Raw genomic sequence first — 24,782 nt, 5'->3', positions numbered from 1 at the left:
CTAGAAATTAATTTCTTTTCAGCAACATTATTTTAAAAGCTATGTTTATTAGCTTTTAAATGTTCAGTACAATATTTGACACATTATGGTGACTGCATTATCTTTCTATGTGGGAATTGGGAAATTTGAAATGTTTGGTGGGAAATTCAATTTACTGCAAATATACTAGTTTTAAAGATGAACCAGTAATTATAAACTGATTTATCTCCAGGTCTTTAGACTCTTATAAAGTGAAATTATGGAATGGCCTCAAATATATCTTTTTTGGATGAAATATATATACACACATACATTTTTGGAGATATGTCTTCTTGGTATGTAAGAACAAATTTGTTGGATTTATTAGGCCAATAATTGCACCATGTAGTCAACTTACTAGTGCTCTGGTATTTTATAATTGATGGGAAGCTACAAAATCCCCACATAACTTTATGTTGTGATAAGGCTGCAAAATGAAATATGTAATTGTTCAATGGACATTCCTACTTGCCACATTTTTCTGTCAAAAGAAAAAATAATGTAACTAAACTTTATACTCTTTTTCCCACACATCTCTATTTTGTTGATCCTCATGAGCTGAAGACATTTTTGTTAGTATATGAGGGGATGGGAATAGCATTTTGGCTATGAATATGTCAAAATAATTGTGGTTAAAAAATGGCAGTTTATGAGACAAGTGATTATTCTCTGAAGTATTTGGAATAATCTGGGAATTGGGAGTAGATAGGTCAAGAAGTCTTTTGATATATGGCAGAAATAGAGCCATACTTAAAACTAAATGTATTTATAGGGTCTAGCACTGTGGGAAGTGAGGAGCCAACCATGAAAACAATGAAATGGGAAATATCTTGTCTTTCAAGATATTTTAATTTTATTATTTATTTACTTTTATATGCTTATTTATTTATTTTGAAAGAGAGAGAGAGAGAGAGAGTGAGAGAGTAAGAGAGTGCCCAAGCATGAGTGAGGGAAGGGCAGAGAGAGAGGAAGAGAGAGGGAATACCAAGCAGGTGCCCGTGCTGTCAGTGCAGAGCACAACCCCGGGGCTCAAGCTCACCAACCATGAAATCTTGACCTGGGCTGAAATCAAGAGTCAGAGGCTCAACCGACTGAGCCACCCAGACGCCCCCAAATTTTACTTTTAATTAACCCTCTTTTACTCAACTGACTTCTCATTTCTTCTTCCAGCATAAATAAGCTTCAAACCATTGTGAAGAGCTTCCGTTGTCATCCCTTGCATTGATTTCCCTCGGTGGGGCACCCGTGTGAATACCTGAAAGCAAGATGCCACACAGATGCACATTCAGAGGTGTCATTCCTGCTTCCTATTTTCAGAAGAGAGAAAAGCAAACTTAGTAACAGGCAACATCCAAATAGGTGATAAGAAAAAAATCATCAAATTAAAAGTTTGGCAGAGAAGAACATTTCCCAATCAATTTAAATGGGGCTGAGTTAGAAAACTATTTATGTTTTTAAAACATTTCTAACTTTTTGGGGCGCCTGGGTGGCTCAGTCAATTAAGTGTCTGACTTCAGCTCAAGTCATGATCTTGTGGTCCGTGAGTTTGAGCCCTGCATTGGGCTCTGTGTTGACAGCTCAGAGCCTGGAGCCTGCTTCGGATTCTGTGTCCCCTCTCTCTCTGCCCTTCTCCCACTCATGCTCTGTCTCTCTCAAAAATAAATGAACATTTAAAATTTTTTTAAAAAATTTCTAACTTTTTGAGATTATCAAAGTGAATTTTGTTCCTTAGTGTATTCAAGAGTATGTAAATACATTAAAATTTTAAAATTATTATTGGTTTTAATAATAGCTTTCTTGGGGCGCCTGGGTGGCTCAGTTGGTTAAGCGGCCGACTTCGGCTCAGGTCATGATCTCACGGTCCATGAGTTCAAGCCCCGCGTCGGGCTCTGTGCTGACAGCTCAGAGCCTGGAGCCTGTTTTCAGATTCTGTGTCTCCCTCTCTTTCTGACCCTCCCCCATTCATGGTCTGTCTCTCTCTGTCTCAAAAATAAATAAACGTTAAAAAAGTAAAAAAAAATAGCTTTCTTGAGATATAGCTCACAAACCATAGAATTCACCTATTTAATATTTACAATTAAATGATTTTGACATATTCACAATGGTGTGCAACCTTCACTACCACCAATTTTAAAACATTTTCATCACCCTTTCTCCCAAAACTCATACCTATTAGCAGTCACTCCCTTCTCCTGGATCTTCTCGCCCAGCCCCAGGCTGGGATTTGTCTATTATGGACATTTCCTATCACTAGAGTCATACAACATGATCTTTCGTGATTGGCTTCTTTCCTGCTGCATAAATAACATTTCCAAGGTTCTTCTATATTGAAGGATGTATCAGAACTTCATTCCTCTTTATTGTGAAAAAGTAGTTAATTGTAGAGATATACCACATTTTATCATTTCGTGAGTTAATGCACATTTTGGTTCTTTCTAGTTTTTGGCTATCATGAATAATGCTGCTATGTACATTCATGTACAAACTTTTGTATGACATATGTTTTCACTTCTCTTAGGTATGGAATTGCTAGGTCATATGTAATTATGTTAAATCCTATGTTATTGCTATCGTAGTTGGTAATAGGATAGAAAAAAGTTCAAAGTTGGGAACCTGTATAAGGTGGGTGGAAATACTTCTAGTGTCAATGATGCCTGTAAACGCACAAATGGTTGCACACACGGTGATAGACAGAGTAAGAGACAGAGCTCATGATATGTGAAGGGAAATTCTGTAACTGAAATTATTTCTGCTGGGTAAATCTTAACCTCAGCATAAGTAGACAGAGGTTTTTTGATTTATTTATGTATTTTAATTTTATTTCCTTTAGGAGCACAGGAAAAGTTTAAGGCCTGTATGTCCACATAAGCATAGGGAAAATGTCAAGGCTCATTTTAAAAAGCAATTAAGTTCATTTATTCATTCATTCACTCATCTATATATTCATGAGCACCTATTGTATGGCAAGTCCTTTTTTTAGGTGATTGGGAGACATCACTGAGCACGGCGGACAAGAATGCCTGCCCGCGTGGAGCTTACTTACATCCTAGCAGGGACTGCAAATAGGTGTTATGCATGCATCCTTCCAAAATGGTGGCTTGGACAAAGAACATAGTTTATGGAAATCAGTAAAAACAAACAAACAAACACCTTTAATCAAATATTCAGCTGTATATTAAATTAAAATTAAAAGTGTGCCATTCATATGATGTTTCCTTGCTCTTCTATTCCATTTCTCAGCAATGTTTGCTTCTTTATATTTTATGTGCCTTAATAAGTGTGAACCATTATTCCTTGATTCTAGGAAGTCACGAGTTATAAAATATACCATTCAAATACTAATTACTTTAGCCAAAAATAATTCAATAAAAGAGACAGGACCAGAGTAAATGTCCACACTGATCCCAAGACACACTTCAAGGGAAAAATGCACTTAGAATTTAATAAATGGTATATGTGTAACCTGAAAACACTCATGTTCTTCACCTTTATTCTATATAGTATAGGAAAGGCTGTTCCCTTGCTACAGTCATCCCAAACTCTTTCTCTATATTTCATTGTTGATTACCTCAAGCAATCTCTGCCTCCCATCTGTTAGTAAAGACGTAGTTAAAGCTTACTGGCCACTTTCTACTGGAAGCAATGGCTTTCCAGTTGTCACGTTAGGCTGGCAGCTAGGGTCTATTGACTTCCTCTAGAAATCACTTTTTTTTTATCTCATTGGTTTTCTGGGGCTCAGTGTCCTAATGTGCTCTCTCTTATAAGTCTAGGGGGGCAGTTATTACTACTTTGTAATGTAGTTTAAGAACCTCCTTTGATTCAACTTTATTATATTGAGGCCTAGAAAAAGAAGTCTAAGTTGTAGTCTGCTTTTAAAGTATGAATTTTCCTAACTTCCATATACAAAGTTTTATATTTGTTTTAAAAAACAGAGAATGGAATCATGTAACTTATTCTGCTCCAATGCACATATATATGTGAATATTTTGTGTAGCAAAATATTATGATCAATTACTTTATTCATTTTACTAGGTTGTGTAGTGTTTTATTGTATGAATATGTAAAACATTAATAAATACTTAGGTTGTTTCTATTTTATTATTATTATAATATTGCTACAAATAAAGACATAGGTGTGTATCTTTGTACTCTAATGTGAGTATATAAGTTGGATAAATAAATATATTTGTTTGTTAAATGAATTCCTAGAGCTGGATCTGTTCGGTCAATGAATACAGATATTTTAAATTTTGATATTTTTCGCTAAACTATTTCCCATATAACTCTGATGGCAATTCCAAAGTCCTTGGGTGGAAGTCATAGCTGATATTGCCACTTGCTTTGAAATATTTGTCAGGGACAAGACATAAGGTGAAAAAACATGTTTAAATTTGCTTTCTTGGAATAGTAGTATATTGATGAAAAATCATGGTGAATCGATAACTTTGGTTTAGTGATTTGGGACATCCAAAAAAAAAAAAAAAAGCATTCTATTGGTATAGGTTCCCATGTGTCTATATCTCTAAGACTAAAGAAATGTTATTGTCATGGAGAAGTATTTGATAGAGATGGATAATATCCAAATGGTGATTTGGGGCATGCCAATAGCCATCATGAATAAAGATTGAGAGGTCACATTTTAGCCACATTCCCGCTTATTGGACCTATTTTTATTGCGTTTGCTGTGATTGTATACTACTACAAAACTTATTGCTAATTCCATCTTTTTCTATTTTCAAGTAATGCTCTAAACATGCAGATAATGGCAAAAAATCAGCTTGACGGAGATGTCTGTGCTTTTGCAGTGCAGCATACGCATCAAGCTGACTGCTGAATTATTTCCTGATAAGATAATTTTCCTTCAAGTCTTAATACCACAGAGGTCACGTGGTCTGGTGAAATTCATGAGGGAACTGTCACTTTCAGGCTCCTAATATCAGTCACTCTTCGATCTATATTTGGTTTATGGATTCAGGAAAGTGTGATAGCAGTTATTAGCCGCTCTCGGAAAGTTCTCTTGCAAGAGAGATTTATTTCCTGATTAATGATGGAAATGATCCAGTATTAATTTCAGTTTTTGATATCAACAATTTCATGTTAACATCATTCTTGCTATGTTCACCTTTCAAATTACTGTGATCATTCTAATGATTAAAAAGCTATTATTTGATTTAGGTTCACTCTGCAATTACCAGCTGTAGCATTTCTGACATTTCTTACTAAATTTGGGTATGTGAGGTTGTACCTCAACTAACAAAAGATTATCCTATGGAAGCTTTTTTTACATGCATTTAAGTAAATTAAAGCATAGAAAACTCAGGAATTAGTATTAGTCATAAATGTTATCCTATCCAAACATAATTTCTGACAGGAGCAGTGGAATTTGTTTTATTGCTTTTTATGCATGAAATTAGGATACCTTATGCAATCTTTTATTTGTAGTCATAGGTTTCTCAACATTTATTTTACAACAACACCAACTTGCCTGTTCCATTACTCTATTTCCTAAGGTACATTGTTAGGCTGTTCAACTTTCATAGTTCATATTATCCATTATGATTAGAACTAGAGCTTTTAATTACAGCCTAAGAAAAGTATTCTCAACCAGTTCCCACAGAATGTAGTAATCACCTTAAGGGTTCTTCCTTTTGGGGGTGCCTGGGTGACTTAGTCAGTTGAGTGACCAACTCTTGATTTTGGCCCAGATCACTGATCTCCTGGTTCATGGGATGGAACCCCACATCAGGCTCCACAGTGAGCATGGAGTCTTCTTGGGATTCTCTCTCTCTCTCTCTCTCTGCCCTCTCCCATGCTCTCTCTCTCAAAAAAAAAACACATAAACTTAAAATGAAAATAAAAAAGAAACAAATTCTTCCTTTTGGACATGTTCTGATGAAGTAAATCAATGAAAACAGTAAATAATTTAAAAACTAGAAAGTACCATAGAAGATTTCACAGTCCCTTTGCTTAGTAAATTCTGTAAGTGTGAGTGACAATGTAAAGATACTCTTGAAGTATCTTTACTTACTGCATTTCATGTTTATATTCTATTGCCAGTCCTTTTTTTTGTCAATACCCTAAATTCTTCTTCAATAAAGGGTCTCTTTTCTATTGGTCATTTTGTTAGGGCGAATTCCAGTTAAAAATGATTTTGTTTCAGAAATCTAAGGACTGCAAATAATAAGACTACTTTTTATGAATATCCTTGGGTCATTTGCACTTTACCAAAATTTTAATATTGGCATTTCTTTTGGATTTTCATATTCTAATTTTAATTCATTAAATAAACCATCTATAGTGAATCTTCAACATGGGAACATCTGGGTTAACTTGGATAGTTGGATAGTTGCATAATCATTGAATTGAGAATTTAGAGTTTACTTTATCAAGTTCCTTTGAGTATGAGTCTTGTGATTAGATGTCCTTAAAGAAGCAAGAAACTAGATAAGAAACTGTAACTGCATTGAAATAGGAGTAGAAAATATATTTTGGGTAATTTGTTATCTAATTGTATTTCTGCATGACAGCAAATGAGCGTGTCCTCAATAATTATCCTTGGTTTTACTCAGTAGTATCAGTGCCATTGGTTGATAACCCCTGAAATATTCTCTGAATATTACATGAGAAGTCATTATTTGATAAGAACTGGTCTATCTATGGAGACACTGTATCAAAAAACCTTCACTTAAAAAAAAACAAACTTATCTCAAAGAGAATTTTCCATTCATGAGCAGTAAAGCAAAGGTCGAACTTATACTCTGTCTTATTTGAATATACTTTTAATTCCCATATAGATTTAAAAAGAAAGTGAAAATAGCCCTTTAGATCACACCATAGAGGACAATTTAGAAAAAAATGCTTATTTAGTAAAGACATTTCATATTCAGAATTCTCTTTAGAGTTGATTGATTTCTAAAGTCCAGATCCAGAAGACATTACCCATCCTCTTACATTACGCTCAGTTTATTGACTCAAAAGAATGGAATTGGAAATGATTGCAAAAGGTTCATAAACTTTAATAGATGACAAGCTGGGTTAGCTACTTAGTGTTAGAAGCAACCCTGAGAATCAGTTTCCAGCTTCTTAGTCAAGTGTTCTATTACAAATGCTGCTTTGACGCTTTCTAACCTTCCTCTCGCATAAACCTCCCTGGTTTGTTTCACACAGTCCCCTGAATCTCCCTTTGCTTTTGTGTTTTATCCATAAGCATCTATCATTAGAAAATACATTGAATATTAAATTCCTCATGATGCTACTAAGGTCATTTCTTTCCTTTTTGAAACACTTTACAAAGATTGACAATTAATATAAACTCAAATATCTTATCTTCCTTTTATTTTATGATCCTGAACTTGCTTCACATTGCTTTTTCTTTTAGGGATTTTGAAATAAATATAGGAATGTTATTTAATAACACTGAGTATAAAATATTTCACTCTTCTCTTTTTCTTCGTAAAATATGTGTAATACAGGTACCAGCCCCACATGTATGTTTATGGTAACAGAGACTAGATTACATATAATGTATTTTTACTTAATCTCTAGAGTATACTCTGGTTTATAGATTTTCTTTTTAATTTTGCTGTTTTCTCTTGACAAGATGTCACAGATTTTGATTTATTTTAAATAAGTCTCATTTCCTTCTACCAACATTTTCACTTAGTCCATACTTTGTGCTTTTTCAGAGAAGCACTCTACCTAGAAAGCATTCCTTCTACTTTATATAAATCCAGTGTTCTTGTCAATTGCCGCATTAACCTTTACAGAAAACGTACTATCACAGACTCCTCTGGTGACTCTTTCCTCCGCTCACCCTTCCCTCAGAACCTATGCGTTCAATTCATGCTCTGTTACTTTGTACAGCTGGTAATGCTGCTCTACACGTATACTTTTCATTTAGATCGTATGAACATCTTACATGGCTTCCATCTCCAACTATATTATAAACTTTTTTTGAAAGTTTATTTTTGAGAGGGGGGGAGGGGCAGAGAGAGAGGGAGACAGAGGATATGAAGCAGGCTGCACGCTGATAGCAGAGAGCCCCATGTGGGGCTCAGACTCACAAACCCCAAGATCATGACCTGAGTCCAATGGAGAGCTCATGTCCTGAGCTGAGGTTGGACACTTAACCTACTGAGCCACACAGACACTCCTAGATTTTAAACTTTAGATTGAATAGTCACATCGCCACATTAGTTTCTCTATGTCCTTTCTCCACATCCACCCTCCTGTTCCTTGTTTCATTACTCAGACATTTGACTTTTCAGTTTATTGAAATGTAACTAGGATTTTCTCATTGTAGGTCACTGTAGTTTATTATTCCAGCTGACAATGAAAGCCAGTTCCAGATTTGGGATAAATTGCCTAGACTAGAAAGTAACCATAGCGATGAACTAAAACGAATTATATAAAATACCAATAAAAAAATACAGAAACCACATAACTCTCTTTCCCTGATAGACAAAAAGACGCTACAGATTCTTATTTTTTAAGAAAACGTATATTACAAGAGCAGTTAATCTCTGTTTTAAATGTATGGTGTTATTTCATTGTATGTATTCAGCGTCACCAGTATCACTGCAGAAATAGAAAAGGCAACCTGCAGTGCTGGCTCATCAGAGCACAGACAACCTCAGCCACAGGGCCTGGCCCTCGTGTCGCAGACGTTTCATGTGGGTGACGCTGTGAGGGGGCGTCCGGTGCCGTTTGCGGCTGTGCTGGGCCCACGTGCCTTCCTCTGTAACGCGCTCAGTTTCATCAGCCTCTCGCCAACCTCAAAAAAGTTGCCCACTCATTAAAAGAAAAGTTACAGTTGTCACAAGGCAAGTTTTAAATATTTTATATTTTATTAGATTTTACCACATTGATTTGCTCTTAAAGGCAGTAGTGAATATTCCTAGGTACTATTAAGTCAGCTGTAGTCTATTAAACAGCTTGTGGGTACAATTGGTCCAGGTTTGAGACTAATTTTTCCTGACATCAGCAACTGAATGGTAAGATAATAATGAAGAGAGATTTTAAAATGTTACCTAACTTACAGTCTAATGGTGTAACCACACTGTTTACTACATGTTTTATTTATTAAAATAATTTTTATGCATTTTATTGAACAATTAACAGCACATGTTCTGTGTAGGGGGATCTATTTGCTTGTGTGTGCTTGGAAAATGTTAATATTTAAAATTTAGTATTAATGTTCCTACGGCATGCATTAAATTGGACCCTTGTTAATGCTCTAAATAACAGCACAGAAGATGTTGAAAATAATTAAAAGCTAAATGTAGAATCAAAAAAATTATCTTTATATCTTTATTTTGTGTTATCTGACAAAATGACAAAGATATTTGTGAGGAATAAATCCTTATGGTTATTGATTTTTATTTAATTAAAAGGAAATCATTTTATTTAATTTTTATTTCTTTGAAGTTATTTATCTTTGAGAGGGAGAGAGAGAGAGTAGGGGAGGGGACGAGAGAGAGAGGGTGAGAGAAAGAGAATCCCAAGCAGGCTCTGCACTGTCCACGCAGAGTCTGACACAGGGCTCGAACTCAAACTGTGAGATCATGAGCTGAACTGAGATCAAGAGTCAGCTGCTTAACTGACTGAGCCACCCAGGCACCACAGGAAATCATTTAAATCAAAACTATTTAAATGAATTTTACTCTACAGTCAAATTTTTATTTCTCTACCTCATTTGTAACAAATGTTCCAAAGAGGTGTATACTGTTTGAATCTTAAAAGATGTATATTTACACATAGGGAACATAAGAAAAGGAGTACAAACAAGAAAAGACCTAAGAGTTATACTTGACTATATGATTAGATTTCCTATTAATTATGGTAGGAAAAGGTTGGGTGTTAGGTTATATAGTTAATTAAAACTTTCACAACAAACAGTTTTTCTCATCTTCAATGTCCAGTGCTAATGATGATAACTTTATTCCATATAAAATGTAGTTGCTGTTACATTTGAAATACGTATTTTAAAACGTTGTCATCTTAAAACACAATTAAAATAAGTTATTTTCACATAGGATTTGGGAATTAGGAGGGCACTGGTGAAATAAGTCCTAGCATATATAGAGCAAAATTTCCCTAGAGAACCAAATAAATCTTCCAAAAAGATTCACATTCTCATTGTTGTCTCCACTTTCTGGATTTTCTCTCACCTAAAAATCCCTACAGAGAAAGTCAGTAAGGTCAGCTGGTGGATATTCCAGTAATTCCTCTTCCTGTCTTTACCTCTTTCCCTGCTGATGAAACAGTCATGCAGGAGATATTGTGCCTTCACCGTCTCTCCATCCTTGGTGCTGGTTCGGGTAGAAGAGAATGTTGTGCTCAGTGTATGCAAATGGAAGCTAAATTCATTTGATTTGCAGGTCAGGTGAAAATGGCCTTTGAATTAGGCCAACATAAGACAGAGATGACTTTCTGACAGAACTTCCTCATTTGTGCTCTTTGAGAGATATTGCTTTGCAAAAGATTCAGAAATGACACCAATAGATGGGACTCCAGAAACCATTTGAAACTTCTTTTTTATGAACACCGACTGCCTTTTGATCATTTAGAAGTGTATCTTCAGTCATAATAGACCTTAATTATCTGATTATACTGGATTTTCTAATGGTATAAAATAAATTTCTCAGACAATTGACTGGTTGAATCTAAAATACTAAAGAAGTCAATTTTGAACACCAGTGATTTAGCAGTAAATCATCCTCTTTATATAAGTCTTAAGTCAATGTACTAAATAATTAGAACTGCTAATATTAAAAAAACACTAATTGGCACTAAAAATTAGATTACAGTGAGTATGAAGATAAACTATTTATAACATTAGCCTTTCACATTTTGTTAATCTTGAAAAAAATGCTTCAGAATTCTCCATTAAAATCTCATGATTAATGACAAAAGGATTATAGATGGATAACATTACAAAAGGATTAAATCCTTCATAGATATGTAGAACAAATGAAAACCATTGTTTCCATTTCTGTATTCTACACCTAGATAAACATGTGTTTAGGAAAATACACATTTGTTTTACATAGTTAAGAAAAGCCACAAGAAGGGGGCTTGGGTGGCTCAATCAGTTAAGCTCTGACTCTGGACTCAGCTCAGGTCAAGATCTCACAGTTCATGAGTTCAAGCCCTGCATTGGGCTCGGTGTTGACAACGCAGAGCCTGCCTGGGATTCTCTCTCCATCTCTCTCTGCCCCTCCTGCACTCATTCTCTCTCTCTCTCTCTCTCTCTCTCTCTCTCAATAAATAAATAAATAATAAATAAATAAACTTTAAAAAGAAAAGACACAAGAAAGAAAATATTCTGTCAAGTCTGTAACAGCTGTTGATTAAACATAATGGAATAACTCCCTTTTCTTGTAAGTACTACTATCTTAGTGCTTAAGATGTGATCTACAAAGTGACCTGAACCATTGCTCTACATATGAAACATTTCTTGGAGAAATCAAGAAACAACTACTACAAACCTTATATACTTAAGTGGCATTTGGTTTTGGAGTTGGTAATACTTTAGGACAAGATATATGAGAACCAGGAGATACACACACACACACACACACACACACACACACACACACACACAGAGAGAGAGAGAGAGAGAGAAGAAGAGAGGGAGACAGATGGAGAGAGACAGAGAAAGGGAGAGGGAGGGGGAGAGAGCTGGAGAGACAGAGGGGGAAGAGAGATGAGAGGTATTGGAGCTTAATTTCACTTTTTAATCTTGAGGAATTAATATCATCATTTCTCTCAACCTTGTCTATTTTGGCCATTGTTAAACATGTAAGTGACTCATATACTCTCTTTGCCCCCACAATCCTATCACCATACTACTTTGTGTTTTCTTTCTTTTAAAATCTCATATTTCCCTGGCTTTCTCTTTTATTCCACCCTAAAATTGCCCAATTCTTCCTAAGCCCCACTCAGCTTCTACCTCTGTTCCTCCTGAGGTGCTTTGAAACATTGAATAAACACCTAAAGACATGCTTTTAAAACATTTTACAGTGTGGCTATTTCAGATTTCACTTAAGAAGAATCAGTAAGAGAGAGTTTGTTGCTTTCTTCCTCTAATCCATTTTTTAAATTTGTTTTAATTTTTATTTATTTTTGAGCGAGAGAGAAGCAAAGCATGAGCAGGGGAGGAGCATAGAGAGAGGAGACACAGAATTTGAAGCAGACTCCAGGCTTGGAGCTATGAGCACACAGCCCGACGTGGGGCTCGAACTCATGAACCTTGAGATCGTGACCTGAGCTGAAGTTGGACACTTAACTGACTGAGCTACTCAGCTGCCCCCTAATCCATTTTCCATATTGCTGCTGCAATATTTCTGAGATGCAAAATAACTTTATTCCTTTGCTTAAAATTGTCAAAGGCTCCCAATATTCATTGAGATAAAACCTAAACTCCTTAGTATGACTTTGGAGTCATTTACTCAACAAATACTTATTGAACACCTACTATGTCTAGTCACTGTTCCTAGTGCTTGAGATGCACCAGTGAACAAAACAGGGAAAGATCTCTGCCCTCATGGAGATTACACTTTAGTGGTGGGAGAGAGATAATAAATGATAAATATGATACGTAAGTAACTTCTCCGGCATATTAGAAGATGCTAGATGCCATAGGAAGGAAAGTAGATCAGAAATTCTGGGAGTGGCCGAGGCAGGGTATGTTTGCATGGAATGGTAAGGGTCAGCCTTTCGAGATTTGAGTGCATGTCACCACCACATGCACCCTAACTTCCCACCATACTTTACTATCTTCATTTCCATGAATAGCCCTTGTTCTATCACCTATTAGCATTTTAGTTTGACACAAAATGTCCAATTTTCACAGAAGCCCTTTCTTTGCCCAACCCCTCTCTACTTTCGATTCCCCATTCTGCTATGGCATCATCCCCTCTCTATCCCCTGAGTTCCACTTTCCTCCCAGATAGAATTGGTTGTCCCTCTTCTTTATTAAATCCGTCTCACAGGGGTTCTTTTTACAATTATTTGTTTGTTTTGTATTTGTTAATTATCATTTTTTTTGCTAGGTTATGCTATACTACACTTGATCTTAGCCAAAAGGCCGAGAAGCGATTAGGTTATGCTATAGCAACAACAACAACAAAAATCCCTAAATTTTAGTGGTTTCTCACCTACATTTTGGTTGCAGCAAATTCTGAAAAACTGTGGCTCTGATTCCTGAGTTCCCTTCATTCCAGGAGTAACGTACATTTGGGACATGTCTTTTTCATGGCAGAAGGGAAAACGACTGGTCAAAACATTCAGTGTCTCTTAAAACTTCTCATGTATAGCATACATCACTTATGCTCACATCTCAAAGTCAGTGGGGCAGAAAAGATTCCTAGAGAGAGTGTCTCTGCAAGTTTCGTGATGATGGTTGGGCAATGGAGTCCTCTTACAAAAGGAGAGTAATTGTGAGCAATACAATCTGCCACACTTGTGTATCTCACACAGTGGACTCTGCATACCACGAGTTCAAGTTTTGTGGCTTTCATCAGCAGAGGTGTTTCCTACTACACCAATGTGGCTTAACAAAATGTCTTAGTGAAATAAGAAAAAGAGGATGGGAACTAACATCTGGTTAGTGTCATTGTACCAGGCACCACCACACTTTGTTACCTCTGTGTTACAAACGAGGCAAATGAGATTCCTACCTGAAATAACTTGTGCATGACAACAGTTCTGAAGCAAGAGATATAGCCTCTGTGACTCTAAAGCTGCTTTCTACCTCACCATCCTGCCTTTAGAGACATCTGTAATATACAACTCTTACGCATTCATTTCTTACTATTAAAGCAAAGAGAGAGATACGATAGGGCTACGAATGGTGATTCTATTTCTGCAGAGTATCTTGCATTTGACCTGCTCTTATCATGTCTCCCATCATTTTTCTATCTCTGGCATTTGTTACACACCATTTAGAGTTCCATAATAACCCTTTAATTATCCTCCTCTCTCTCTAAGTTCCATTCTATACCTAAATAATGTTCCCAAAGCATGTCTTGTACCATGTCATTCTTCTGTTTGAAAGTGTTTCAAGGTTTCTATTTTTGTATATGTTTATTTATTGATTTTGAGAGAGGCATTGGTGGGCAGGGGAGGGGCAGAGAGAGAATTCCAAGCAGGCTCTGTGCTGTCAGTACAGAGCCCTATGGGAGGCTTGATCCCACAAATAGTGAGATAATGGCCTGAGCCAAATTCAAGAGTCAGACACTTAACCAACTGAGCCACCTAGGTGTCCCTGTTTCAAAGATTCTAATGATCTGTACCACAAACTTGAGTTTGTGCTGTTACCCTACATGGTCTCACTGTTCTTCCTGAAATCCCTCTGCTGAACTAGGGACATCTTTAGGACCTAATCTTCACTTTTCCAAATATAAACTGCTTTCTTTGCTCACTCACTCCACTGGGACTAACCCTCCTCGTGCCTTCATTTATCGAAAAATGTTTTTCAATTTGAAGTCAAATGCTGCTTATTCAATTCATATCACTCAGGTCCCCACCTGATAGAGGTCTCTCCCTCCTGTGTTTCCTTGGAGCTTTGTAGTGATAAGACAACTGAAGTTATTGAGGATGCTGAGAGTGGATGCCGATATGAAAACTATCATCAGATATTTGGAGGATGCTCACCTGGAAGACGGATAGGCTTACTCTCTGAAGTTCTAGAGGGAAGAATAGAGACAAGCATAGATGCACTATGGGGGAATAGTTGCAGCCACTTCAGTATTAGCCCCAAGACAGAGTAAGTCTTTCTTCAAAGGAAGTGTTGAAGCAAAATCTGGGTGCCCCATGATTGTGGCTATTGTAGGATTTATGATTCAAACATCATCATTTATATTAGTTTGTGCACAAGGTGTTTTCTCTATTAGACTTTAGTTGTTTAAGAATAAAGACTTTTTTTGGGTGGGGGGAAGCACTAAAGGGGTAAGGGGCATTAAGAAGGACACTGCTAGGGATGAGCAGTGGTGTTATATGTAAGTGATGAATCACTAAATTCCATTCCTGAAGAAACAATATTTTGATTTTAAAAATTTAAAAAGTAATGAATTAGGGGCGCCTGGGTGGCTCAGTCGGCTAAGCGTCTGACTTCAGCTCAGGTCATGATCTCACAGTTTGTGGGTTCGAGCCCCACATCGGGCTTGTGCTGACAGCTCAGAGCCTGGAGCCTGCTTTGGATTCTGTGTCTCCCTCTCTCTCTGCCCCTCCCCTGCTTGCACTCTGTCTCTCTCTCAAAAATAAACAAACGTTAAAAATTTTTTTTAAAAAGTAATAAAAGAAAAAAAAAGGAAAAAAGCAAGTTGCAGGAGAATGTGTTCGATATGATGCCATTCATTAAAATTTAAACTCTCGCCCCCTCAAAATGAATAAGGACTTTTGTCTCATTTATATTTGTGTTTCTCATCCTATTTATTGGATTTGCTTTGTTATGCAAAAGGAGTAGGGGGACATACTGCTAATATCACAGGGTATAGCTATAAAATTAATTTTACTAAGACAAAAACTTTTAAGCAAAAAAGTAGCAGAGTGCATATATTTCTCTAAATTCCCACAACCCCAATAGAAGTGGATTTTAGACTACCCAGTTTGAGTGCAGACACCCAGCTGAAGGGACTTTAGGGATAGAATGCCTTCTATTCAAGTGTAAATTCCCTGCTAGAGGAATTGGCCTCAGAAAAGAGGAGTCTCTGGATCTCAACCTCTGTTATCAACAGATTCTCCCTGAGCTAATTTCTTGCTAAATTATCAAAAGGGAGGGAATGAGTCACCAGGAACTCACATCTGTTTCTTCTTATGCTTACAATGTCTTTGCCTGAAGACAAGTACTCCCTAACAGGGGTAATAAAAGAGAAGGAAAGTAAATAGATCTCTACCATTTTCATGTATTTATTTGGCACACGAAAAGACAGTGGAAAATGGAAAGAAACCTTTGAACTTTTGTAGCCAGTTAGAAACTAACAGTTAATGTGCCCAGTGGAAAGTATGTCAATTCGTCATCAATTGAAAGAAACACAAACCAATGATTAGCTCACCACTGGGAAAAAAGGAAACGCGAAAGACTGTGGGAAGAAGGGCACCGGACAGAACAGCTGGGATGATTGGAGGACTGGGCTTGTCAGGTGCAGAAATCCAGGCAGGAGCAGAGGAATAGAAACAGAAAGCTAGGAGAGGGCTGGGAGTAAGGACAGGCTGGTCAGTATCAATCAAGGCTACAATAGGGATGGAACTTTAAAATATTATGCCAAGTGAAAGAAGTCACATACAAAAGGCCACGTATTATATGATTCCATTCATGTGAAATATCCATCATATGGAAATCCAATGAGGCAGAAAGCAGACGAGTGTTTCTTAGGGGCTGGGGAGAGGGGAGGGTGGGCAGTAACTACTTAAATGGGTATGGGTATGCCTACTGCTTTTAGTGTAATGAATATGTCCTGGAACAAGACAGAGGTGATAGTCCTACAACACTGTGAATGTACTAAATGCCAGTGAGCTGTACACTTTAAAATAGTTAATGGTTAATTTTATGTTAAGCTTGTAAAATTTTACCTCAATTACAAAAAAGAATAGACTGGTTGGGACCACTCTGGGAGGAATGGAATTCCAATTATTCTTTGTTACTTTCTTTGTTTCTGTTTCTTTTTCTTTCTTTCTTTCTTTCTTTCTTTCTTTCTTTCTTTCTTTCTTCTTCCTCTTTCTTTTTTTCTTTCTTTCTTCTTTCTTTCTTCTTCCTCTTTCTTTCTTTCTTTCTTCTTCCTCTTTCTTTTTTTCTTTCTTTCTTTCTTCTTTCTTTCTTCTTTCTTTCTTTCTTTCTTTCTTTCTTTCTTTCTTTCTTTCTTTCTTTCTTTCACTTCAGTTGTCCAAGATTACAACTTTTTAGTTTTTACTTTAGCCAAATTTAGGTCATACACTTTCCTTCTTGTTGTATGGAGGCAATGTAAGAAAGTATCCTCCGGGGCGCCTGGGTGGCTCAGTCGGTTAAGCGGCCGACTTCGGCTCAGGTCATGATCTCGCGGTCCGTGAGTTCGAGCCCCGCGTCGGGCTCTGTGCTGACAGCTCAGAGCCTGGAGCCTGCTTCGGATTCTGTGTCTCCCTCTCTCTGACCCTCCCCCATTCATGCTCTGTCTCTCTCTGTCTCAAAAATAAATAAACATTAAAAAAAAAAATTAAAAAAGAAAGTACCCTCCCCTGAGTCTCTTAGTAGGAGGCAGGCCCCAGGATTTCATGGCCCACCAACATAACAGAAAATGAGAAATGCGTAATTTCCCAAAATTGATAGCAACGCTGTTAGGAAGGGATAGTGGATATTGAGCATACACGGTATCCCTAAAATATCCCTATTAGAGGCAAGAAAAAAATCTAATCAGGCATAAAACAGTCTTTGTAAGCAAAACTAGTAAGATGTCTTGAAAGAGCAAACAAGAATCTCTCAGACATATTTACTACTATTTTTAGAATTAAACGTTTTCTTTAAAGATATATGTGGTTGCTCTGTACATAAAACAAGTGCTTTGGAATATACAAATAGTTGAAATAAAATTCTGTTCCCTTTGAAGGCACATTGTGCAGAAGTCAGAGGATAAATAGAGCTGGCATACAGGCCTTTTGAAGTCAACTGGAATGCAACACGTATTTTGAAAATGGTACAGGAGAAGAGACGTCACAACTAGTTCTCCCCTTTTCTTTAATCAAAGTTCTTAAGATTCTTTGTGGGATTATGCTCTTGTTAAGACTTGGGAGTTTAGATGAATTTCCTTGAGGTGTTTGACAGGTCTGAAGAGGAATTATTGAGACACAGCAATAATAAGTTGACACTTGATCTTTAGAACACAAAGCTGCAAAGCTGTTCACGCCGGGGTCTGTTCCTATATCCAACGTGTACAGTGTGCGATGACATTCGTTCTGTGTGGCAACTGAGAAAACCTGTGCCAGAGAAAGCATTTAAATGTGCAAAATTGAATAGAATCAGACCAACGGGGCTGTTTGATGTGTTAAGGAAATAGCTCGGTTAGTAAAGATTCTTCTTTTTGTGGTTTTTATCACAAAAGGAATTTACCCGACACACAAATGACCTGTGTTGTTCACTTTATACTAAAATAAAATATCAGGCGAATATTCTTCCTCAAATGGAGAAAGAATTAACTTCAACACAATTAATTATTTTTTTTTACTGGCACACAGGTAAAATGTACGGAGTTGGATATAATTATAACAAAGTAGAAAGATCACTGGGTACGGATTCTGAAGACCTGGGTTTGAGTTCTGACTGCCAGTCTTTGTGCACCCAGGCTGGTCATTTGAATTCTCTATAACTTAGTTTCCTGCCTTACAGCGATGTCGTAGAGAGTATCAAACAAATGTCATTAATATTTCCTTTTTTTTACTTTACAGAATCTGTTACGAGAGGCCACTGTATTTTCTCATGGTTTTAATGCTGTTTGAAATAAAATGAGGGACTACAAAAGCCGGTTAATGTCCCAGGCTACCCATTTTAAGAGCAATCTTGTCTGCAAAATGCTGTCTTTCCATTGACAAATCACACATTGGCGGCCATGGTGGGGCAGTGTCATCCCACCACGAGTAGATTCAACTGCAGCTGCCTCTGTCAGTCTTCATCTCTCACTGTCTCTTCACATACACTTCAGTCCCGGTAAGTTGATTTAACACTGGATCTTAGTTCTAGCCTGCTCATCTTTGGTTACACAATCCCTGATATGAAAACCAAATAAAAGCCAAAAAAACAAAAGCAGCATGAAATCTGTAGGTAGCGGGGTACAGCACTGGGACAGTGGGTATGGAACTGGTAACACTAGCTAATAACACATGGACGGTGGTGAGTATTCACTTCCTCTATGAGATGGTGAGGAATGGGGTGGGACTTGGCAGGTGTGCGGTAGAGGGAAGGGACGAACAATAAAGGAAACCAGAGAGACTGGCTTAAGGTGAGGAATGGGGGCACAAACAGTATCTGTATCTAAGCACAATTGGGTGTACTTAGATTCTATTTTAGATTATGTCAAATAACACCTTTAGCCGTGTAGTTACTGGGAACTGACATTTAATTAGTGAATGACGAGCGTGAAATAGCAGGGTGACATGGAGCCGCTTAAGAATAAAGCCACCATTATTTCTCTTGCAGTTTATACCTGCTAAAGTATTGTTTTGCCCTTTATTAATCCTTCACAATATTACTGCGAGAAAGATAAATAACAAGAACTAGCTATTCACTCTTTCCTGTGGACTAAACAAAAGGAAATTGGTTTAAATTGTAGTCAAGTAAAAATGTCTTGGCCAAAAGGCCGATATCTGTGCTAAAAAGTATTTCCTAAATGGGTTACCCATTTTAGTAAATGTCTACGGAATTTACGAAGTTGAATTTTTATGACACATTAGCTTAAGCCAGGGTGATTACACTGGAAGACCCAGGGTTAAACATAAACATAGAAGGCACATTCAGCTCTCTACATGGGATGCTTAATACTCCCAGGCCCTCAAATTTTCTCCCAAAGGACTATCCCATTTCCTGAAATTTTCACATTACTGGTTCTTTGGGAGGAGTCACTGAGGGCCCCATAATGGAAAAGAGTATATGGATTGCACCTTACATTAATTTTAGCCATCTACACTCAGATATTTTTCTCAAAATAATTCCCAATTATCTAGAAAAATTCCAAGAAAATGGAAAATGGGACAAATAATTTTCAACAGAGTGGGAAAGTGATTCAAGAATCATTTAAGACACGGTTACTGGCAGGGGCTCCTGAGTGGCTCACTCAGTTACGCGTCAGACTTCGGCTCAAATCATGATCTCATGCTTCATGAGTTCGAGCCCCACGTCGAGCTCTGGGCTGACAGCTCGGAGCCTGGAGCCCATTTCGGATTCTTTGTCTCCCTCTGTCTGCCCCTCTGCTGCTTAGATTCTGTCTCTTGCATTCTCTCAAAAATAAATAAACATTAAAAAAATTAAAAAAAAAAAACATGGTTACTGGCAGAAATTCCCTGGTGATGGCTTGTGAACACGCAAATCCCTAAGTGAAGGAGGCCAGCCATTGTGACAACAAAAGACCCATCTAGAAATTGATTATTCATTCAACAAATATTTATTGAGCCTATATAATAATGCAACAGGCACTGTCCTTGGTACTGGGGCTAGAGAGTTAATAAAACAGGCAAAAATCCCTGTCTTCAGGGACCTTAAATTCTAAAGGGAAACACAGACAATCAACAATGAGAAATGAAAAAAATCCACAGTATGTTAAATATTGACATGTGCTAAGGAGAAAAGGAAGGCAGGGAGGGGCGATAAGACGTGTGTGTGCTTCCCAGAGAGGAGGTTGTAATTTTTGATAAGAGGGCTATTTTACAGTGAAGGTTAAAGGAAGCTGGGGAATGAGCCATCAGGTATCTGGGCAGAAGGTCCTTCAAACAGAGGAAACAGTCAAAGGCACTGGACGATCTCATGGGTACCAAAAGAAAGAGGAAAAGGAAAAATGAAACACTGACATTGCTTCCTTAATAGTTTGGTTTAATAGCAGTCTTGCCTCTTCAAGCGAGCATGCAGATGGCAGCCTCTGAATGGGCTTCCCACTCCCTTTGCCACTCAGGTCTTTGATGCTTTACTCAAAGTATTGTTGTCTGCAGGCAATCTTCTAGAACTTCTCAGCCCACATCTTCATCTCCTTCTATTCACCATTTGACTCTTGATTTCTCCATCTCTGGAGACTGATTCCTCTGTCAACTTTTATGTCTCCACTACTCTCTTGCCAGAATCCTTGATTTCCAGGTCCCTTACTCTTCTGGAAGAATCAGTCTCTGTCTGCCAACTTTGATCAGCCCTATCACCCTCATCTTAGATGAGGTTTTCATCTATCATCTGACTTATGGTATTTTCCTAACCAACTCCTACTTCCATTCTCTCTCCAGCTGGTCCTGTCCCTTCTCCCCATGTACCTGCAGTGGGCACTAGATGCACACGTTGTATGTGTGTGGGATGGATGGGCCAGCTGAGAACCCTAGAATTGCTTCTTGTTGACACATAGTGCTTCTCCCACGCCTGGTCCTCTTCTGGGCGAGAAGCATGCAGTTCCTGCATGGTGTCAATACCAGCTGCCTCAGATCTTGGACTCAGAGTCTTAAAGGGAAGATAGTCTCACTCTCTTCCAGGAGGTTTGGAACTCTATTCCCAGTTTTGTTGGCATTTCCAGTCTTCTGGTTGATTTCAGGAATGCCAAGTTAGGGTTAGTTCCAGAATTTGATGCCTACCTGGGTACATACCCCTCAGAGGAAGGTAATATTTCCTTCTGAAACTCTCATATATTTTTATCCAGATAATGGGTTGCTTGCCTGCTTTATCAAGGGAGACTGCCCTCATGGGCCCCATGGTGATTTGTCTTCTGAGGGCAAGTCTAGGTAGGAGGACTTGTTCAAGGATACAGAGGGCGTTCTGTGGCAAAACTCTCAGTTGAGAAAATGAGAGAACGATTTCCCCTGTCCCCCACCCAAACATACAAATTTCATCTCTCCTAGGGTGCCCAGCCTCATAATAGTAAAAAGAAGAATCGTTCAAGGTTTTTAAGGAGTTTACAATCTAGTCGAGAAGATCAGGGTTAATTTACTGTAAGGGGAAGAACATTGTCTTACATTTCTTTGGAGTCTCATTAGCCAAGACTCTCAGTCATTGCTAAGGTTACTGTTATGTACAGTAACTAAGAGAAGATAATATATTAAGTTTCAGATTTGTAAAATGAATAAAAGACCGTTCAAGTGGAAACATTCAAATTAATAAAGATAAGTAAGACATAGATGAGCCCTTTTGATTTGAAATGCAGATTAGGGTGTTACTGTACAGTGATGAGAGAAAAAATGGAGTACACTGCTGTCCTAAAGGAAACTAGCTCTAGGTGAAGATGCTGCTGCATGACGTTTTGATACATAATAATGGTAATAATAAAATTTGTTATTTATTAACTCCCCTGAAATTATTTAAACCTCTCAACAATCTTATGGGGTAGATGGTATTATAATCTTTGTTTTACAAATGGGGCTTACAGTACATTGGTTGTTTTCCAACATCATATGGTAGATATTAAGGTATATGGTAGAGATCAAATTAAAACCTAGAAATTTGGACTTCAGAGCTTATGCATTGAAGAAGACTAATAACTGGTTGCTTCTGCAATTTTGTGCATTCCTGTATTTTGTGAATTTGTTTTATGTATGTATGCATGAATGTATTTACATATATATATAAATATATGTATATATATGTAAATATCTGTTCAGTTCTGCCTCTGATCCTTTAACTAACCTCATCCCTAGTCAGGGGAAATTTATAAGGTCCTAGTCTCACAGCGCAGAGATTTAACATTATTGTTGTCTATTCTTGATTCATTCAAGTCTTACACCTAATTTTAGGGACTGAGCTTTTGCCTTGTGATTCACTCCCAGAGCCTTTTTGTCCCTCTACATTTCCATTTTGGTTACATGGACAGCATTCCAGTTCTGTCTTTTGCATGCTGTTCTGTTACGAGATTAAAGTATTCAAGTTTGTGAACTTGAATGCTTGAAACTTCCAAGTATTCAAGTTCACACATAGCTCAACTTGATTTACCTCTTCACTATCTGAAAGCTTAAATTCAAGACACTTTTCAGATGGTAATATCTACTGGCTCTGGTAATTGATTGCATCAGGGGTGGGGGAGTACTATCTACATTGCTATAATCATTTTCTCTCAAGCTAGATAGATGGGGTATTGGACATAAACATGCTGCACATTTCTGGCCTAAATCGTTGAATGGTTGCTGATGCCTCCATATGGTATACAGAAAGAATTAATAATTGAAGATGAGGCCAAGAAAAGAATTAACAATGAAACCAGCCTGATGGCTGGCTGGCTCCTGGCGCCATCAACTAAAATAGAAAACCTGGGAGAGGAAAATGTTTGAGGGGAATGTAGTTGAGTTATAAATATAACTTTGGATACAGTAAGCTTAATATACCTTTGAGATTGAAAGTAAATGTATAACTCTTGAATTTAGAAGAGAGCATTAGAGGGGTGCCTAGGTGGTTCAGTCGGTTGGGCATCTGACTCTTGCTTATGGCTCAGGTTGTGATCCCAGGGTTGTGGGATCAAGCCCCATATCAGGCTTTCTGCTGAGCATGGAGCCTGCTTGAGGTTCTCTCTCTCTCTCTCTCTCTCTCTCTCTCTCTCTCTCCCTCCCTCCCTCCCTCCCCCTCTCCCTCTCCCTCTCCCTCTCCCTCTCCCTCTCCCTCTCTCTGACTGCTTGTACTATCTTTAGCTACTAAGGAAAAGTGTAATAGGATCTCTATGTTGAATATTATTAACGTGGCTTACTCTTTTGCTTTTGTGAGCTGTAGTCCATTGAAGAGATCTTTCTGATTTGATGTAGGTTAAATTTCTTCCAAAAGAAATGAAAAGAAAAAGATAGAAGTAATAACTAGTGTTCAAGAGTAGAATGTACAGCAAGGCAATAGTCCGGATTTCAGTGATTGAGAATTGGACTTTCCATATTCCATTATGTCTATCGTTAGCATAGACTTAGGGATCTAGAGTATAGATTTTTGCATAAGCTTTCTAGACAGGAAGAGGATGGAGGACAAAAAAAAAAAAAAAAAACCGTGTCCCTTTCTAACCCTAGAGAAATGTGACAAGAAAAAAGAGAAGTGGGAGAATATGATGAATAGATCTATCCCTTCTGTGAGTCAAGATACCACCGTGCGGAGTGAAGTCTTGCCCAATTGAGACTCTGGGTGGAGGGCCTCTCATACTTTTTCTTGTACCATCCTGGCTGGGGCTCAGCCATAACAGAGTAATTTTGAAGGCACAGCCTGAAATTTTATTTTTCCAATTCACTCTTACCCTTTCCTGTGTATTATAGGCCCCCTGGGTAGCTAAGAGTCTGATTGGCGACTTGCCAAGACTTGGCAGTGTGATGTATTTCTGTGAGTGGACCACCTAGGCTGGTACTGAATGGGATACTCAGCTTAGTGTTTATAGCAGCAATACGAGCAAAAGTGAGGCTGAACCTGCCAGGGGAGCGATCTGCATATTGGAGAACCCAAAAGAATGGTACACCATTTTCTTGCTCAGTTTTTAGCATGGGAGGACCACAGAGCATCCAGAAACTAGACCATTAAGGAGCATCACCAGGAGGCTGGAGGAGCCAGAAAACCCCACCAAAGGAATGCCCCACTCCTGTGACCCTTACCCCACACCCAGGTGTCATGTTGAAGAAGAACCTGGGAGGTGGTACAAAGAGTAAGAAATCTGAGAGACTAAAGTTTCCCAGAGTTGCTGAACATTACCCAAAAGTGTTATTTCAATTGTCATATTTGACTAAGTTTTAAAATGGATTGGACAGTTAGTTAATGCTTCTCCTAATAAACCACAATGGGGTCTCCTGAAGACCGATTAGCTATAGATGAAAAACTTAAAAATTGTATATTCCCTAGGAATTACATTTTGTAACCCACTTTCATGTTTATTAAAGTAACAACATTTATCCTTCCCATATATCTGTGCATCTATTAGTTCTTTTCCTAGTCTTTTATAGAAAATGATACATGTATCTGTCTCTGTATTAGTCTGCTAGGGCTGCTCTAAGAGAGTACTATGGACGGGGTGGCTTAAGCAATAGAAATTTATTTTTATACAGTTATGGAGGCTGGAAGTCCAGGATCAAGGTGTCAGCAGGGTTGGTTTCTACTGAGACCTCTC

General features: G+C 37.8%; 1 long non-coding RNA gene and 1 pseudogene across 4 annotated transcripts in view; both read right to left on the bottom strand.

Moving 5' to 3' along the window:
• LOC109248398 (uncharacterized) overlaps nucleotides 1-1,314 on the bottom strand; it is a 30,711-nt gene extending 29,397 nt beyond the window's left edge. For all 4 annotated transcript variants that reach the window (XR_002072034.2, XR_002072033.2, XR_002072032.2 and 1 more), the window contains exon 1: nucleotides 1,166-1,314. This is a non-coding gene — a long non-coding RNA (uncharacterized LOC109248398). The remainder of the gene's footprint in view (nucleotides 1-1,165) is intronic.
• Nucleotides 1,315-13,030: 11,716 nt separating this feature from the next.
• On the bottom strand, nucleotides 13,031-13,120 carry LOC128775824 (U2 spliceosomal RNA; annotated as a pseudogene).
• Nucleotides 13,121-24,782: the final 11,662 nt, after the last annotated feature.

Source organism: Panthera pardus, unplaced genomic scaffold, assembly GCF_024362965.1.
Source record: "Panthera pardus isolate Hobbes unplaced genomic scaffold, ASM2436296v1 HiC_scaffold_8, whole genome shotgun sequence".
Taxonomy (NCBI): Eukaryota; Metazoa; Chordata; class Mammalia; order Carnivora; family Felidae; genus Panthera; species Panthera pardus.
The sequence above is the reverse complement of the archived record's forward strand: the minus strand, read 5'-3'. Positions and strand labels throughout refer to the sequence as shown.